Raw genomic sequence first — 18132 nt, 5'->3', positions numbered from 1 at the left:
CCATCTTCGTAGCCCACCTCTGGACAGGCTCCAGTTTCTCCACATCTTTCTTCAGTCGTGGTGCCCAAAACTGAACAGAGCACTCTTAAGTGAGGTTTAGCCAGAGTGAAGTGGTAACACTACCTCATTTATTTATTTGTTTCTTACATTTGTATACCGCCCTCCCCTGAGGTTCATGTGATCTGGACGCTAATACAGCCCAAAATCACGCTTGCCTTTTTAGCCACCGAGTCACACTGCTGACTCATGTTCAGTGTCTCGTCTATTAAGACCCCCAGATCCTTTTTCACGTACTACTGTCAGGACAAATTTCACCTATCCTATAGTGGTGCGTTTGATTTTTCCTTCCTAAATGCAGAACTTTATTTATTTATTTTAAGATTTTTATCCTGCGTCTACCGATACTACCGGCTTGAGGTGCTTACAATAAAACAATAAAGCATATCAATGGTGACATAGTAATCAACTCCCATTAAAATGTAACCTAACATCTAGCCAGAAACACAGATAAAACAAGATGGCAGAAAAATACAACAAATATAAACATCCCCCAACTCCACCACTCCAGCCACATTCGCCTACTATAATTTACATGTATCCCTACTGAAATTCATTTTATTCATTTTAGCCCAGTTTTCCTTCCTGTCAAGATCATCCTGTATCCTGATTCTGTCTTCTGCCATGTTCGCTACCCCTCCTAGTTCAGAATTATCTGCAAATTTAATAAGCATCTCCTCTGTTCCTTTATCCAAACCATTTATAAACCTATGAAGAAAGATTAAAGATTTGAGGGCTGTTTAGCTTGGAGAAACAACTGAATGATGGGCTACATGATAAAAATTTACAAAGTTGTGCATGGGATACAGAAGGTAGAGAAGTCCTTTTTTCACAAGAATTTGTGACCACTAAATGAAATCGGCAAGGCTGTATACTGTCACCTTGCCTATTTAACTTGTATGCAGAGCACATCATGAGAAAGGCGAGGTTAGATGAGTCACAAATTGGGATCAAGATTGCAGGGAGAAATATCAACAACCTCAGATATGCAGATGATACCACTCTAATGGCAGAAAGCGAAGAGGAACTAAAGAGCCTTTTGATGTGGGTGAAGGAGGAGAGTACAAAAGTTGGCTTGAAACTCAACATCAAGAAAACGAAGATCATGGCATCCGGCCCTCTCAATTCAGGGCAAATAGATGGGGAAGAAATGGAGATAGTGACAGATTTTATTTTCCTGGGCTCCAAGATCACTGCAGATGGGGATTGCAGCAAAGAAATTAAAAGGCGCTTGATCCTGGGGAGGAAAGCTATGGCAAATCTAGACAGCATCCTAAAAAGCAGAGACATCACCCTGCCAACAAAAGTGCGTCTAGTCAAGGCTATGGTCTTCCCAGTTGCAATGTATGGCTGCGAAAGTTGGACCATAAGGAAGGCCGAGCATCAAAGAATTGAGGCTCTTGAACTCTGGTGCTGGAGAAGACTCTTGCGAGTCCCTTGGACTGCAAGGCGAACAAACCAGTCAGTCCTAGAGGAGATCAGCCCTGACTGCTCTTTAGAAGGCCAGATCCTGAAGATGAAACTCAAATACTTTGGCCACCTCATGAGAAGGAAGGACTCCCTGGAGAAGAGCCTAATGCTGGGAGCGATTGAGGGCAAAAGAAGAAGGGGACAACAGAGAATGAGGTGGCTGGATGGAGTCACTGAAGCAGTAGGTGCAAACTTAAATGGACTCTGGGGAATGGTAGAGGACAGGAAGGCCTGGAGGATCATTGTCCATGGGGTCGCGATGGGTCGGACACTGAGCAGGGCGTGGGACTAGATGGCTTGGATGGCCCCTTCCAACTCTATGGGTCTAATCTTTCAGTGCCCCAAGCTCTTTTTGTTTGGGCTATGTGATACAACAGGCCTGTTTTTTCTTTGCAAGCTCTATTCCACTTTGTCCAACCTCTTTTCTAGCTGGTTCCCAACTCCAAGAGGGCTGCAGAAAGGTCTCTCTGGTTTATCAAATTTTTAAAATTGGTTAAACTGTGTTTTATTTTATTTTATTAAACTGCTTTGTGCCAGCTTGCAGGGAGGGGTGATATCAAATCATCATCAATCAATCAATAAAGGGTGTCAGGCCCATGGCTCCCTAAGCATGCCCTCCCTCCAGGGGCTCCATCTGTGGGGAGAAACAGAGGAGGAGGAGAGAAGCATTCTAGAGGGTGACACCACGCAGCACAGTTCCTGTGGCAAGACTCATCTGTCAGACACTCCCTCAAAGGCTTGGCCCCTGGAACGCCTCTCTCTGGCCCATTCAAGCCCCCAACATGACAAGTGCCTTGTCTAGACAATGTTGCCCCTGACCAGTCCTCCTCTAGCCCATTCCCAGCTCCAAGCACCCTTCCTGCACCTCGCTCGCCACACCTGAGTTGGGGGAAGGGAAGGCTCAGCTCTTGGCTGTGGGGGCAGGAAGGGGAGCCCTGGTCTCCAATCCTTTCCCTTGCCTTTAGGCAAGAGGCAACTTGTGGGGTTTCCTAGAGCTAATGGACCAGCTGACACCTGGAATTGTCCATGCCATACTAGAGTCCAATTTTTCTTGCCTCTGATGAATTGGGGGGGGGGATTTATTAGATTTAAAATCTGAATGGCCTTCATTTATATCCCACTTTTGTCGCCCCCCCCAGTGAGGAAAGTTCAGCCTATCTGGGCCTGAAACACCTACTCTGACTGGCAGAAGCATTCAGAGGGGATTCTGCATGTATGTTCCAAGAGAAGTCTTCTGTAGCAGTGCACGGATTAGCCATAGATCAGGGGCTGCAGATACACTGCATGAACAAGAAAATGACACAATGACAAAGGAGCCCGAAAGTCTGTAAGAGGAGAAAGGATTTGTTAAGGGAGCAGCTTGTGCTCCAGACCAAAGCAGGGCCAGAGCACTGAGGGGAGGCCTCCCCTTGCAGATGTTGGACTTCTCCATCTGCCTAGCTGCCTCTCCTACTCCTCATTTCCACAGCATGTGCACACATGCTCCTGGCAGAACTCTGCCCACTGGGAGTGCAAACCCTCAGGCTAACCCTAAAGCAAGTATTAACCTACTTATTTCACCCGTAGGCAACATATCAGGCCAGGAAGAGCCACTTTTCAGGCTGAGGCTGAGCGATGCATTGCGCAGCACTCTCTCCTGAACTCAGGCAAGCCAGGCGACCCAATAGATCCAGGGGGGTCTTGCAGATATGCTGCCTGGCAAGGACCAAAAGGAAGCTGGAGGGCTCCCTTTGAGCACGAATCTCCCCCCCCCCGGGAAGTGGGGATGCCCATGTGCTGGAATGCCAGCTCCAGAAAAGGAATGAACCATGACTACACCCCCCCCCCGCTGCCAGGAGCTTAATCTTTCTCAGCTCTGGTCTCACCTTTGGGTGCTGCGAGTCTCTTCGCTTTATTGGCATTGTCTTGTGAGGGGGAGGCAAGGTCCCCATTTGCTCTGCTTCATCATTTGTGCTGTGCAGTGCTATGCTAGTGAGGAATCGAATGGTATTCCTGCCAAAATTGATCTGGTTTGGGTGATGAAGACCCGACTGAAAGGAAAAGATGGGGCCACACTGTTTGAGTCAATCCATTAGGTTCCTGGACCCTGGACCGGGATGGCGTTGGTTCTCGACATCTCTGGTATGCACCTTTCCCATGCTTTAACTGCTTTGACAGGCTTCATCCTCATTGCCTGTATCCACTCTGTGGCAAAATGCCCCACCCCCTGTAAGCCATTTCAAAATGAAGCCCCCCCCCAAACTTTGGAGAGAGAGGAGGGGTGACTTGCTGACTTGCTAACTGGCCTAGCCAGATAAAATCAGAGTCCGGTCAGGCACCTTTAAGACCAACAAAGATTTATTCAAGGTGTGAGCTTTCAAGTGCAAACACTCTTCGTCAGACTAAGAACTGACCATCATGACAGTAGGAATATATAAGCAAAAGTTAATCTTGTTACATTAATAAACTGTCACAGCATCCAGACACAGCCACATGATACCTCTCTGCCAAACCAGCCAATCAAACCCCTCAAACCCATTTGTAGTTCACAAAGACATATTAGAAACAAAACTGTCAAAGCCAGTGGTCCACAGCTCACACCCTACTATTTACTGCTAGTCCCATCTGTCTCCATACCAGTGTGAAACTTTCTTACAAGTAGAAGCTAAGCTGGCAGCTATCTTGTCCTGGGACCAGAAAGTAGAATTCAAAATTACATTACATATTACTAACAATCACATAATCCCAATTAAAATAAATTGTGAGGAATGTGGATACACAAGTTACATAAGGTTAGCATGTATAGTGAGATAAAAAACCTTTGTCCTTGTTGAGTCCAGGGTATGTCAAAGTATTGAGTGTTGTAATAACTTGCATTTCTGCAGTCTCCCTTTGTAGCCTGTTCTTGAAGTTTCTTTGTAATAAAACAGCTACTTTCAGGTCCCTTATAGAAAGGACCTGAAAGTAGCTGTTTTATTACAAAGAAACTTCAAGAAAAGGCTAGAAAGTGAGATTGCAGAAATGCAAGTGATTAGCCTTTCTCATTTCTCCAGCCACTACATCACTCTTAGTCAATGATTATATTTGAAAACTAATAAACCTTTCAAATGTACAATAAATCTAATATTCAGTTTGGAATCAAGCATAAAAATGAACATTTATGCAAAATAAGTCAGTTTGCATGTAGTATGCACAAATTATACATAATTTATTCTCAATTATTTTCCTGGAGGTTCCTTTCCAAAATGAATGGCAGAGACATAGAGCCTGTCTGCATGACCTGTTTGCGGGGTCTGTAGCCCAGCCATCAGCAAAAGCTCTCTTGGCAGCCTTCACCTTCATTAACTGTGGCAAGGAAACCGACAATCTCCAAAACCACAAGCAACCAAGGCTAAAATCCCACAAGAAACTAATCCAATCCCCCCCCCCCCGGCCATTTTTTAAAAAAGGGGGAACTAAAAACCAGCATGTGAAAACAGGTGTGTGTGAGGGGTGCCCTACAGAAGAGAACAGCCTCACAGCTGTGGGAAAAGCAATGGGGGGGGGGAGAGACAGACAGGGTCCTGGAGGGAAGGCCTTCAAAAGCCCAGCTCTCCTGAGCCCCACAAGGCGTGAAGACTTTCCCAAAACGCACTTATTTATGGAGACCAAAGGAACAGAGGCTTCATCCGTGGTTCTTCACACCTCCATTTTATCCACCCAACAACCTTGTGAGGTAGCTGATGCTGAGAGGGTGAGACTAAACCAGGGTCACCTAGGGAGGGATCCTGTGAAGCTCCTGGGGAGGGACGTCAAGCCAGATACTGGCTGAGAGGGGCAAAAGTGGTGCCCAATGGATGACCCCTCCCCACCAGGCAGGCTGGATCCTAATGTGTACCGCCCACACCAAGGCCACCGGTTCCTGGCCGGAGGAGCTTTCGATGCCGCTGAGATCAGCCGGCAACTGGGGGCTTCGGGCTGCCTTCTAGGCCACCCAGCAAGAGCCCAGGAGCTTTGGCCAGCCTCCCAAGCAGAAATGCACAGAACGGTCTCCTTCAGATGCAGGAAGGGAAGCCAAGGCTGTCTCCGCAGGCAAGGCTTCTATGGGGCCTTTCTGAACAGGGGGAGGACCCCCCCCTCCCAGTCCCTGGCTGGAGGAAGAGTGAGGGAAGCCCCTCCAGACCCACTCCCTCTCAGCCTTCGCAGGAAGTGCACTGCTGCCTCAAAGGACAGCCCGGGACAGCCTCAAAGTGCCCAGGACTCCCCAGGCCAGAGGCTCTCTGCAAAGGCAAGAAGACCTCCCCCCCCCCAGCACAGGAGGGCAGGCAGGTGTTGCCCAACTTCCTCTGCTTCTTGTTGAGGACACTGGATGAATAAGAATAAATTACACTCCTCGTTTGCATATCCCAATCATGAGATGTTATGCAAATACTATCCAATTTGCATAATGGCTTCCACTCCTCGCTTCAGTTGCTTGGTGGCTTTTTTTTAATGGCACAAAATAAAAGCTGAAGTGGTAGCAGCCCCTCCCCCTCCCATTACAAGGTTGCAGCAGCTCTCCCTGACCAGGCAGGCTTCCCCATCAGCAGTGCCTCCGAGACCTCTGGGGAGCAAGAAAAGAGGCGGGAGGAAGACTGGGCACCCTTTCCCCAGGCGGGAGGGGGGGGGAGCCTTCCTCACGGCTGTATTCAGCACAAGCCGGGGGGGGGGGGGGTGTGTGTGGTGTTTCTCAGTAATAACAAGCCAAGCTGGAGAGGGCAACACACCTCTTCCCTTCCTCCTCCATGCTGAAAATCGTCTCATTTTCAGGGGCTGTGTGTGTGTGTGTGTGTGTGGTAGGGGGTGCGTGTGTCTCTGCTGCTTATTTATAACTAGGCTGGCAGCATTTTGCCAGGGAAGAGCCTGCGTGGGAGTCGCCACCTGCCATCAGGAGCACAAGGAGCTGCCCAGGGACTCGGCTCCCCTGTGAAAGGCAGATTTGTGCCAGGCATCTGGCGTCTGCACCCTGTGGGAAAAGTTGACTGTAATTCTTCGGCTTTTAAAATCAATTAATCCGTGTGTTAATTAACGTCAAGTCAATGGGAGGCGGAGGAGGGGAGAGCAAGCAAGAGGGTGGGAGGGAGGGAGGGAAGAAAGGAAAAAAGCTGCAAGGGCGGATGGCAGACGAGTTGGCACCCTGCCATCCACTCAGTGGCAACGCCACCATTTCGTGTGATAACAGCAATGGGTATATGTTCCGGGGGCCCTGTGCGTGGGCCAGACAGTGCGGAGAAGCAGAAGGAGATTAGCCAGGCGGCAGGAGCAGACGGCACACGGCAGCCAAGGGCACGGGTGCCAGGAAGACGGGCCAGCACTCTCCTGCCTCCCCACAATCCTGGGGCTTTCTGCGGGCCAGGCGCCAGCCAGACTCCCAGCATCGGTCTGCTGCAGCCGAGCCACCTCGACGGAAGACAAAGGCCACTAGCGCCGCCATGATGCCGCTCCCTGCCCAGCCTGGCATCAGAGAGAGAGAGAGAGACAGGTGGCAAAGACAGGCCATGAATTCCTCTGCTCCTTCAGGACACATGGGCACCGGGTACTGCTGAAGACAGGGGGATGGGTGGTACCCCTGAAAGCGTTGTTTGTTTGCTGCTCTGATTCACATCAAACTGGCAGTGAAAAGAGGCGAAAGGCAAAAACAGAGATCTCCAACCCAGTCGACAACCAGCGCCATGAGAAAAATGATCCAGAAAGCTACCAGAAGATAAGGCAGCTGGGGCAAGGCGATTCCGATGGCAGACCACGCAGCAGCCACGGGGGTTCCAGGCTCAAGAGGACCCTTGGGGTGAGTTCTCTATGGACGTCTGCCCAGACAGTCATGTGGCAAGGGGCACAGGGCTTCCACCGCTAGCACACATGGACATCGGTACGTACGAGATGCGGCAAGCATGCCTGCAAGGTCCTTTGGGCGTGCACACACTCAGGCTTTGCTACCTGCACCTGCATGGCTTGCCTATGGAGGCACGTATGTGCGCACACGTGGCGGAAAGAGAGAGGATGGAAAATGCCCGTGGATGTATCTGCTCCAAGAGATCCAGAGAACTGCAGGAGGTAAAAATCAAAAATTCCCCTCCAGCAGCTGAAGGGGAGTTCTCGCCATGTGTTGAGACCACCAGGGAGACAGATGGGGCTGGTGGAAAGCTCTTGGGAGGCTCCTCTGTGAAGGGAAGTGTGTGTGCTTGGTGGGGGGTGGGGGGTGGGGGGTGGGGGAGCAATGCCATTCCTCCCCCACTGAAAGGCACTGCCGGGTTCGAAGAAGATGGCCTGCCAGGGCCCAACGGGTGCTGCCGGAGGAGGGCTTCTCGGCTTCTCTGTGGAGAAGAAACACAGCGGCTGGCTGGCTGGCTGGCTGGCTGGCGGGCGGGCACTGGCTGTGCTACCACAGTTCCAGGGAGGCACTCAACTGGCATCAAGCGCTGAGAGAAAAGGGAGCCCCCCAAATGAAGTCCTGCCATGGCTCCTCACTTACTGGGAATTTACAAAGTGTGCGTTCCGGTGGGGGCTGCTTTCTCTTATCCTCCTAAAACCCCCACAGGAGGCGGAACGTGGACTGGTGCACCCTTCCCTCCCCCCCCCCCCCCCCGGAATCTACTGGCATGGGACTTTCTGCCAAGCAGCAGAGTTCAGGAGCAGCAGCAGTGGCATCTTCGGGCCATATTTTCTTGAATTAACCCGTGTTTGATACTTAATGAGGAGTAATCATTGAGCTAATGAGCGCTGAAGCATTAAAAGAGGTTTTTCCCCCTGTTAATCACCCAAGCGCCACCGTGTAGATGGATTACAAAAGACAGCTGGACAAAGGAGAGAAATGGCTACTGCGGAGATGGGTGTTGCGTTGCCTGCGCCTGGCTCCGTGTTTCCTGGGCTTCCCACCCTCTCCAGACAAAGCAGACGCATGGGAAAGGCAGCCACTGCCACACGCCGAGGCGCCGCTGCTCATCGCTCCAGTGTTTCATCATCATGCCGTAGAATGGTTTTATGCATATTTGATGATCTGCATATTATTAAACCACGTTATGGAGGGATGGGAAAAGGGGGTATTTGGGGTGATGACGAAGCTGAGCTGCTGCAGGATCGAGTCCGACCCCCCACTTGCCTTCCCCTGTGCCCCAGTGAGGATGGCTTGGCGATCAACTAGAATTCTCATGATTCCATCAGGAGCTCCTTGCGGGGGGGGGGGGAGGGCTGGGGCCAGCCAGAGGTGACAAGGAACATCAGCTCCAGTGGGGTGGAAAGAGCGGTCCCCGGAGGGGTGCCATGGCAGAGGAGTCTTGGTGGTTCCCTTTGGCCATGGAGATGGCCAGGACATTCATGCAGGGATAAAAGCCCACCCCCTGAACTGCTCTTCCCTCTTTAGCAAAGCACTTTCTCCCCCACTCTCCTTCTTTGCTTGCTTGCTTGCTTGCCTGTCTTTTGAGGTCTTCTCTCAAGGGATGCCACCAGCATCTGCAGGCGGCTCTAACTCTTTCCCTGCCACTGGCTAAGAGAGGAAGGGAGCAGCCGCCGGGTGTGCTGAGCAGAGAGGGCTGTGTGGGGCTCGCAGGCAGGCACGCCCAGCATCTTCACTGGGACTTCTCCACACTCCCTCCAGAAATGTTCTCCTGTCCTGCTGGAAAAATCTTTGGCTGGGCTCTCCCACTGAAGCAGCTGGACAGAATGGGCAGGCTCACTGCATGATGCCGTCTTAACACAACGTGCATCTCCCATCTTTGCTGTCGATCTAGGGACACAATGAATGTTCGGATGAGCAGGAAAGTGATTATAGTGTGCACCTGCCCTGCTTCTTCAGGATTGTTGGCGGGATTTTCCTCTGTGGCTGTAGCACTGCAGCACATGCAGGTGTCGCTGCTGTCCTTTCAGTAACCTTCACGATATGCAGAAGCCGAACTACCCCTTTGGGGTGCAAGGGATGGGAAGGGATGCTGACAGGCCTCCCAAGGGAAGGAAGGCCCACGGGAATTATGTTTGCTCAGAGGAGATGAAATTGGGGGGGGGGGTCAGAAGGCACACTGTACTTGGGCCACAGGTTCCCACCCAGAAAGACTCTCACCTTGTTGGGGCCCCAGGCAAAGGCAAGTGCCTTGGGGCAGTGCAGGGTCAGGACAGGGTCGATGTAGCAGGTGTGCCATGGACACAGCCAGAGAGAAGCAGAGGCTGCAGCAAAGGGGGCGGAGAGGCACGAGCAGGCCCAGACACAAAGCCCAGTGACCCCCAGCCACAAGCAGAGAGGCAAGACAGACTGCTTGCTCCTGTGGCTGTCAAGGGCCTCAGAACAACTAGGACATTTCCCAGAGGGGCTAGGGGATGAGGACTGTGCCACAGCTTCCTAGTGGGCACCGAGCAGCTGCCAAGGGGCCTTGAGGCCAGGTGACTGTTGTGGGGCCCCATGGGAAACCACCCAAGACAAGGTCCCCGTGCAGCACAACCCCTTTGGGCTGAGCCACTCTGCGTGGGTAAATTTGTGTGGATTAAGTGCCACCACACGACTTCGTTATTACTGTCCTCAAAAACATCCTCTCATGAATAGCCTGGCTCAGGTCTTTGTTGGTCCTAAAGGTGCCCCTGGATTTAAACTTTGTTCATCTCATGTTGAGTCTTCCTCTTTTTCTACTGCCTTCAACTTTTCTGAGCATGACTGTCTTTCCCAGTGAGTCTTCTGTTCTTATAATGTGACCAAAGTAACCTCAGGAGCCAGCTTGGTGGAGTGGTCAGGAGGGCTGACTGCTAAGCTGGTGAACCAGGTTTGATTCTCTATTCCTCCTTCACATGCAACCAAGCTGGGTGACCTTGGGCTTGTCTCAGTCCTAATAGAGCAGTAATAGAGCAGTTCTGCCTGAGCAGTAATCTCAGGGCTCTCTTAGCCTCTCTTGGAATGAAAGGCCCCTCTTCCTGTACATGCCAGCACCAAGCAACTCCCCATTGCCCTTGTCGATGTGGTCCAAGTACTAGTCCTTTGGAAATGCCCAGCATTGGGTCAGTCAGCCTCCCTTCACCCTCCCTTCACCCAGCTTTCCCCAGATTCAAACACAGTGAGGTTGGCTGAGCTGTCGCCAGCCCCCCCCCCCCGAAAGCAATGAGCTATTTACTCCCTAACAATTCTGCTTCTGAGCTGGTTTAGCATTTTTATTGGAATGTGAAAGCTCTTAAAAGAAGGGGGAAAAAATCTAATCAGGCAGCAGAGATAGAAAACTTGCTGAATTTTTGCTCCCCCTTGTGCCCCCTCCATCCTATCAAAAGCACATCTCCCATTCATTGCTTCCCGATGTCATTATGACAAGCGGCTACAAATCAATAGCCGAAGAAACGGCAGGCCCAGTCCGCCTCAGCCGGTGATAAAGAGTCCCTCTCAGCCCCGCTCCGCTAATGGCACATAATAGCAGCCACTGGTGCCCTGCACTAAATCATACATTTCACTCGGCATTTATTATGGGATTTTTAAAACTCCTCACCAAATTGGATTTTCTTGATAGTCTCTAATTTCCACATTTATCATTTAAAATTAAACTCCTCTATGGGGACAGAAAATGAAAAGGGGGGCAGGGGAAAGAAGAGGGAGAAAAAGAGGGTGGGATTAGTTTTGTATTTTTCGTCATTCTTAAATGAAAATCCATAAATAATAACCAAGTATAGCCACTGCAAGCACTAAAATGTTTAGCACTCTGAAATTTTAGAAGCTGGACTAGACTGCCTTTGAAGGACTTGACAAAAAACAGTTAGGAGGAACAGGATGGTCTCCTTCCATTGAGTATGTAGACCGTGTTCCCCTGGAGACTGCAGAGGCAGCATCCCACTGAGGCAGGACACAGGAGGCATGGTGGTGTCTGTGGGCAGCTTTCCCAGATGCAAAAGCCCTACCTGCCCCATTTGCAGATGTGGAGAAAGACTTCCGACCCCATCCTGCCCCAAAGGCTCCTCATCAAGGACAGGGGAAGGAGGCAACAAGGGGACCAGCAGCACTGTGGAGCTGTGGAAGGGAAACAGTGAGAACAGAGAGCTGCTGCCAGCCTTCGATTCAGTTGAAGGCAGTTTCAGGGGTGCATGTGAATTCTCCTGACTCCCCAACTCACTGATCTCCACAAAACTCCACTCCTTAGCAACCGACAGGAGGTCCTAGGCAACGGCATGAGAAGGATCTACAGCAAGAACTGGGGGCGAGGGTGGGGAGGAGACCAGAAATATTGCCAAATCCCTTCCATAAGTGGAAAATGTGGTCCAGTTCCAACCTAGAACTCTCTTGGGCAGATGCCCTCTCAGGTGGGAACAAGGTCAGCTTCCAGATACAAGCAGCTGAGCCCCTCCCTCCCCCCTCTGTAGACAATGTGCTAGAAAAAGGAAAGAAGGGAGTCCACTTGGGGTGAACAGCATGGCCTTGAGCACAACTGAGCGTCTTATGGCTGACTATGAAGATCTTGGGAGGCATCTGAAAGGAATGGGGGTACAATTAGTTTTCTCTTTGATCCTGCCTATAAGAAGAAGAAGAGAGACAAGTCAGGAGCTGAAGATAATGGATAACAAAAAGGAAGAGCCTGAGCCTCTCATGCAGATCACAGAACCATAGAGTTGGAAGGGGCCATACAGGCCATCTAGTCCAACCCCCTGCTCAACGCAGGATCAGCCCTAAGCATCCTAAAACAAGATAGAGAGCTATGATTTAGTAGGCATCACAGAGACTTGGTGAAATAATTCCCATAACTGGATTGCAATATTGGATGGATATGTTGTAAAAAACACACACACACACACAGAAAAGGTCAAATAGGAAGTGAAGTGGTGTTGTATGTGAGGAGAGGGCTTGCCTGTGAAGAAATATTAGAGGAGGAGAGTGGAGGAGGAGAGTGACACTCCAGTCAAAAGTATCTGGCTGAAGATAAAGGTGGGGAAAACAAAGAGTATTGTGGTTGGTGTCTGCTATAGACCACCTGACCAGGGTGAGGATGTTGATGCTGCCTTCCTTGAGCTGCTTGATAGCATATCCAGGCAACAGAACCTTGTAATCATGGGTGACTTTGATTACCCTGATGTATGTTGGGAAACAAACTCTGCTAAGTATCCAGAGCTGTGTAACCTTTTGACCTGTTTTGCCAACAATTATATTTATCAAATGGTGAAAGGACCTATGATTGGCCTGTTCATACTCAGTGTAATACTGACCAGTAGGCAAGAGCTGGTGGATGAGGTGAAGTAGTGACCATGTCCTCCAAGAATTGATTTTGAGATGGGGGGGGGGGGCAAGGAAATTAGTAGTCAGACATGTATGTTAGAGTTTTATAGAGTGGACTTTAAACATACAATCAGAGTTTGAAGGGCCCATATAGGCCATCTAGTCCAACCCTCTACAGAATACAGGATCAGCCTAAAGTATCCATGTTAAGTATCTGTCCAGCTGCTGCTTGGAGACTGCCATTAAGGGGGAGTTCACCACTTCCTCAGGTAGTCTATTCAACTGTCGAACTACCCTCTACAGTTTTTACTGATATCTAGCCAGTACTGTTCTGCACATATTTTAAATCCATTACTGTGGATCCTACTCTCTGCTGCAAACCAGAACTGCTCCTTGCCCTCTTCTAAGTGACAACCTTTCAAATACTTAAATATAGCTATCTGACCAATCCGGTGTACAGCAGGAGAATGACATCTTGTGATTTTGACGTGATACCTCTGTTTACAGCCCAAACCTAACAGGTCCTGCCAGACTAACCTGGTTTCCTTCTTTGACTGAATGACAGGTTTACTAGAATGTGGAAACTCAGTTGAAGTTGTTTACCTGGATTTCAGTAAGGCTTTTGATAAGGTTCCATATGATGATCTGATGGGTAAATTGGAGGACTGCAGATTGGATTTTTGTATGGTTAGGTGCATAGGAAACCAGTTAGAAAACCACACCCAAAGAGTAGTTGTCCATGGTGTTTCATCAGAATGGAGGGAGGTGAGCGCAGAGGGACTCCTCATTAAATCTGCAGATGACATTAAATTGGGAGGAGTAGCAAGCACCCCAGAAGATGTCTGACACCCCAGAAGATGCCTGACACCACAGAAGATGTCTGACACCACAGAAGATGTCTGACACTTACCACCAAGATCTCCAGATTTGCCTGCCTAACTAGTAGAATATGAAAGAATTGGGATAATGCAATATAGTGTCCTTTGTCTACTTTTTCTGCTCATCTTTAGAAGATTTCAAAAAGTGGGAGGCTCTTTTTGGAAGCTTTCAAAATTTTAATGAAGAGCATTGACCTGATTTTAATCCTTCCTCCACAGACCCTCTGATGTCGTGCCCATCCAGGGCCGGTGGGTGGTGGGTGGTGTATGCTGGGAAGGAACAGACTGGATTAGGCTGCTTTTAGACTGTAATTTTAGATTGTAATTTTATTGCTATTTTAATTGATTTCTGTAAACCACCAGAAGCCGACATGGCCTGGGAGTGGTGTTCAATATATTTAAAAATAAATAAATAAGGTAAAGGTAAAGGTATCCCCTGTGCAAGCACCGAGTCATGTCTGACCCTTGGGGTGACGCCCTCTAGCGTTTTCATGGCAGACTCAATACGGGGTGGTTTGCCAGTGCCTTCCCCAGACATTACTGTTTACCCCCCAGCAAGCTGGGTACTCATTTTACCGACCTCGGAAGGATGGAAGGCTGAGTCAACCTTGAGCCGGCTGCTGGGATTGAACTCCCAGCCTCATGGGCAGAGCTTTCAGACTGCATGTCTGCTACCTTACCACTCTGCACCACAAGAGGCTCTATAAATAAAATAAATAAGAGCAGATGGCAAATGCAGTCCTGGACTATATTAACAGAGGCATCATATCAAAGTCACAAGGCGTCATAGTCCTGTTGTATATTGCATTGGTCAGACCGCACTTGAAATACTGTGTGCAGTTCTGGAGGCCTTAGTTTGTTAGACTAGATGGCCTATATAGCCCCTTTCAATTCCCTGATTCTACGAGTCTCTTTCCAGCAGACCAGTACAGCTAGCTAGAGGGGGAACAAATTTGGATTCCAGGAGCACCTTTATGACCAAAAATGTTTTGTTCAAATTATGAGCTTTTGTGTGCATGCACACTTCCTCAGATACAATGTCAAGTGTAACTTCATTGTGCGTGCAATTTGTTCTGCTGCTTCAGACCAACATGGCTACCCACTTGAATCTAGCTAGAGAGGGGTTACCTACAACCTACCCATGACAAGCCACAGCAGGTTAGGGGCTGGATATAAACAAGTACAAAAATACTTCTTACAGTGTGGGCTCCCTTTGCAAGGACAGAGGCAAGCCAGGGCTGTGCAAGCCAGGGCTGGAATATAAAATGGGCTATGGACAATTTGAGAATACACATGGTTTTGCACGCACAGTTCTCAGTGGGCACCCTCACACTGCCTCACTGTTTCCTACAGCTCCAGAATTGGAAACATCCTGTGGCTTATTGATCCTGGTAATCACACATAGCTGCTGATGAGAATCGCTCAATCCTTCCCGACTGGAAGCATGTGTCAGACACCATGGGCTGCAATTAGCTAGCTGGGATGAAGCAGCACCCAGTGAGGGCCTCTTTGTGTGCAACTTTCCCAGCTCGTGGCAGTGGCTTCGTTTGATCCTACAGCTTGAACTGTCCAGAGAAGCTCATCTGCAAAGCAGGAATAAGGTTGGTAGGAGTAGGCCTGCTCCAGATGCTACCCCTCCAAGAAGCAGCAAAATGGAATCACCTTGTCTAATCCAGTGGATAATAAGATTAATTCCACACCCCATCCTCATGTAGAAGAGGTGGATGCCTTTATGTTTCACCGATGTTCATGGTCTTCTGCAGGCACGCATGGGAACTGAGCACACCCAGGCTAGCCACCAACATCCCAAAGCTCCTGAGAGAGAGCCCCCCCCACCGCATTCCCCACTGGTTTTGCAGCCTGTGAAAGAATGAACTCACAAGTCCCCTGCTCTCACTCACCAGGAGTGAGAAAACCCCGAGGCTGCCTCAGAGATCAGGCATTGTGCATTCAAAATATAAGAATGTGACTTCCAGATCAAGTGCTAGAGAAACTCCTGAACTAAGGCATAACTTTGGTATTGCCAGAACAAAAAAAGGAAAAGAATGCACATGGCATGCTCAAGCATTCAGGCTCACCAAGAATACAAAGAATGCTTTCCCCCTACACGATACCCTAAAACCTGTTAGACTAGGACAAGCTAATCCTACTCGAAGTGGCATAGTTCTTCTCGTGAAGTGGTAGGTTCTCCTTTCTTGGAAGTTTTGAAGCAGAGGCTGATTCTGTGAATTTAGGCAGATTGCGAGTGGGGGGCAGAAGGGATCGTGTCCTTCCATGGTTGGCTCTTGTGGCCCTTCCTTGCATGCGCAGGGAAATGGCAGTTGCCATTTTGGGATCAGAAGGTGAATTTCTTCCAGGCCAGACTGGCTAGGGATTCTGTACTGGGCAAGACCGTCCCTTGCCTTGGAGATGTACTGCTCGTCTGAGCAGACAACGTGAGGGATCTGACAGGCAGCTTCATACACATCACACACTGACAGTTCCTTCCAATAACCTCCCCCTGCATTTAAACCTCTTCAAACTCTAAAACTGAAAAAGGTGGCACAGAATATACACTCCTGCCTAGAAAGGAGACAGTGGCTGCTTTGCCATTGCAAGGCTACTTCCTGCCCCATACTTTTCTGCCCAGTCCAACCCAGCCCCTGGAGAACAGGAAGAAGGTGCCAAGGGAAGTCCCTCATGGCCAGCCACCAGGCCATAATCCTACCCCATCATGACCTCAGCAGAGCCCTGCTGGAACAGACAGGAGAGAATCTGTCTCTCACCGCGGCCACCTGGGAGCCCCAGCAGGCCAGCAAACAAGGCATTGAGGGCAGGACTTGCCTGCTGGCATGGGGAATAAGGGGTTTCCTCCCATGGAGGAAACACGGAGGCTCTCTTTAATCAGCATGGCTGGTAGCCATGGATGGACCTCTCCTCCACGACACTGCAGAAGGGCATTGGACAGTGCCGCCTACAAGACAGCTTCGCCTGGCCTTGTACACCAGATGCTTGGCCGCTGCCTTCCCTCACAGGTGAATTAGCCTCTCAGCCCTCCCAGAACAGTCCTGCTCCATCTTTTGGCCCCATGCAGCCGCTGCTGCCGGGAGCCAAGGCCATACAGCTTAACCCAAGGGAGGCCTTATGAGCAAGGGGCTTCCGTGCCCAGATGACTATTCTTTCACTGGACAAGAATCGCAGAGCTTCACACTTGTGGGCCTTTGTGACCGGAAGAGAATCCTTGAAAGCTCAGAGCCATTCCCTGCAAGCTCCTGACCCCGGGCAGGCCAGGCCAGGCCAGGCCAGGCCAAAGGACATCCCCTCCCCCACAGTCACCCACAGCAGGTTAGTGGCTGTAGCCCCGCCATCAGCTCAGCTCCAGAAATCTATATGTTTAATGCCTTCAGGCCCGTCAGTTTCCCAGATCAGCTAATCGAGTCCAAGGGGTGTCTGTAAGGGCAACCATCCCCTTTCCGGCAAGAGAGCGGAATCCATTACAGGAAATGCTATCGAAGGAGATGAGTATTCCGCTCGTGGCCGGGGGGCCTCATTAGACTCCTGAGGGGAATTCAATTTGCCCTGTTTTAAAAATGTGACCCCCCCCCCAACATACCAAATCCACACCTTGCCAATACTTTCCAGTTAAGGCAATCAGCACCTGACTTCTCCCTGGCCTTGTTGGTGGAGGGGGGGAGAAGAGTGCCAGCAAGCGAGAGAGAGCAGGCGGCCCTGAGAGCCCCTGAGAGCCATCTGAGGGGGTCCCCCCTTCCCTAGCAGAACAGCTCACTTGAGTCACGTGGACGGGAGGCTTTCTAAGCAGTTGCCAGGCGCCCCCACCTCATATCAAGGTGCGGGGTGGTGGTGGTGGTTCTGCAAAGCAATTACAATATTGGTGCATAAAAAACAGAGCCATCATTACCCTGCCAGAGAGTGAAAGGCAGAGAATTTCTTTCTACAGATTTGCCTTTGAGATCAGCAAGGTGCCATTCTGCTGCTTACATCCAGTTACCCTGGTAACGTGTGCCTGTAAAATAAGGATTATTAAAGCGCATATGATTACTTGGGGACTGCCTCTGAATTCCTTATTAGTGGAATCCAATTTTTGGCCTGGCTGTGTGCTGCCCTGTCCTACCCTCACCCTGCCCCCATTCCAGGCAGCAGCTGACACCACCAGAGACCACGTTGTGGCTCCAGGGACCGGGACTCCTAACCCAGTTCCCCTGTGATTAAGGGCACATACTGACAGGCAATTGCTTCAGACATAGGTAAAGGTAAAGGTAAAGGTATCCCCTGTGCAAGCACTGGGTCATGTCTGACCCTTGGGGTGACGCCCTCCAGCGTTTTCATGGTAGACTCAATACGGGGTGGTTTGCCATTCCCTTCCCCAGTCATTACCATTTTACCCCTCAGCAAGCTGGGTATTCATTTTACTGACCTCGGAAGGATGGAAGGCTGAGTCAATCTTGAGCCAGCTGCTGGGATTGAGCTCCCAGCATCATGGTCAGAGCTTCAGATAGCATGTCGCTGCCTTACCACTCTGCGCCACAAGAGGTAGGAAAAACCAAATACACCAATATAAGATGGGGGAGA

The 18132-nt window shown here is 50.1% G+C and overlaps 1 protein-coding gene across 4 annotated transcripts in view; it reads right to left on the bottom strand.

The window, feature by feature from the left end:
- PMFBP1 (polyamine modulated factor 1 binding protein 1) overlaps positions 1-18132 on the bottom strand; it is a 38444-nt gene that overhangs the window by 17894 nt on the left and 2418 nt on the right. The window lies entirely within an intron of this gene.

Source organism: Paroedura picta, chromosome 14, assembly GCF_049243985.1.
Source record: "Paroedura picta isolate Pp20150507F chromosome 14, Ppicta_v3.0, whole genome shotgun sequence".
NCBI lineage: Eukaryota > Metazoa > Chordata > Lepidosauria > Squamata > Gekkonidae > Paroedura > Paroedura picta.
The sequence above is the reverse complement of the archived record's forward strand: the minus strand, read 5'-3'. Positions and strand labels throughout refer to the sequence as shown.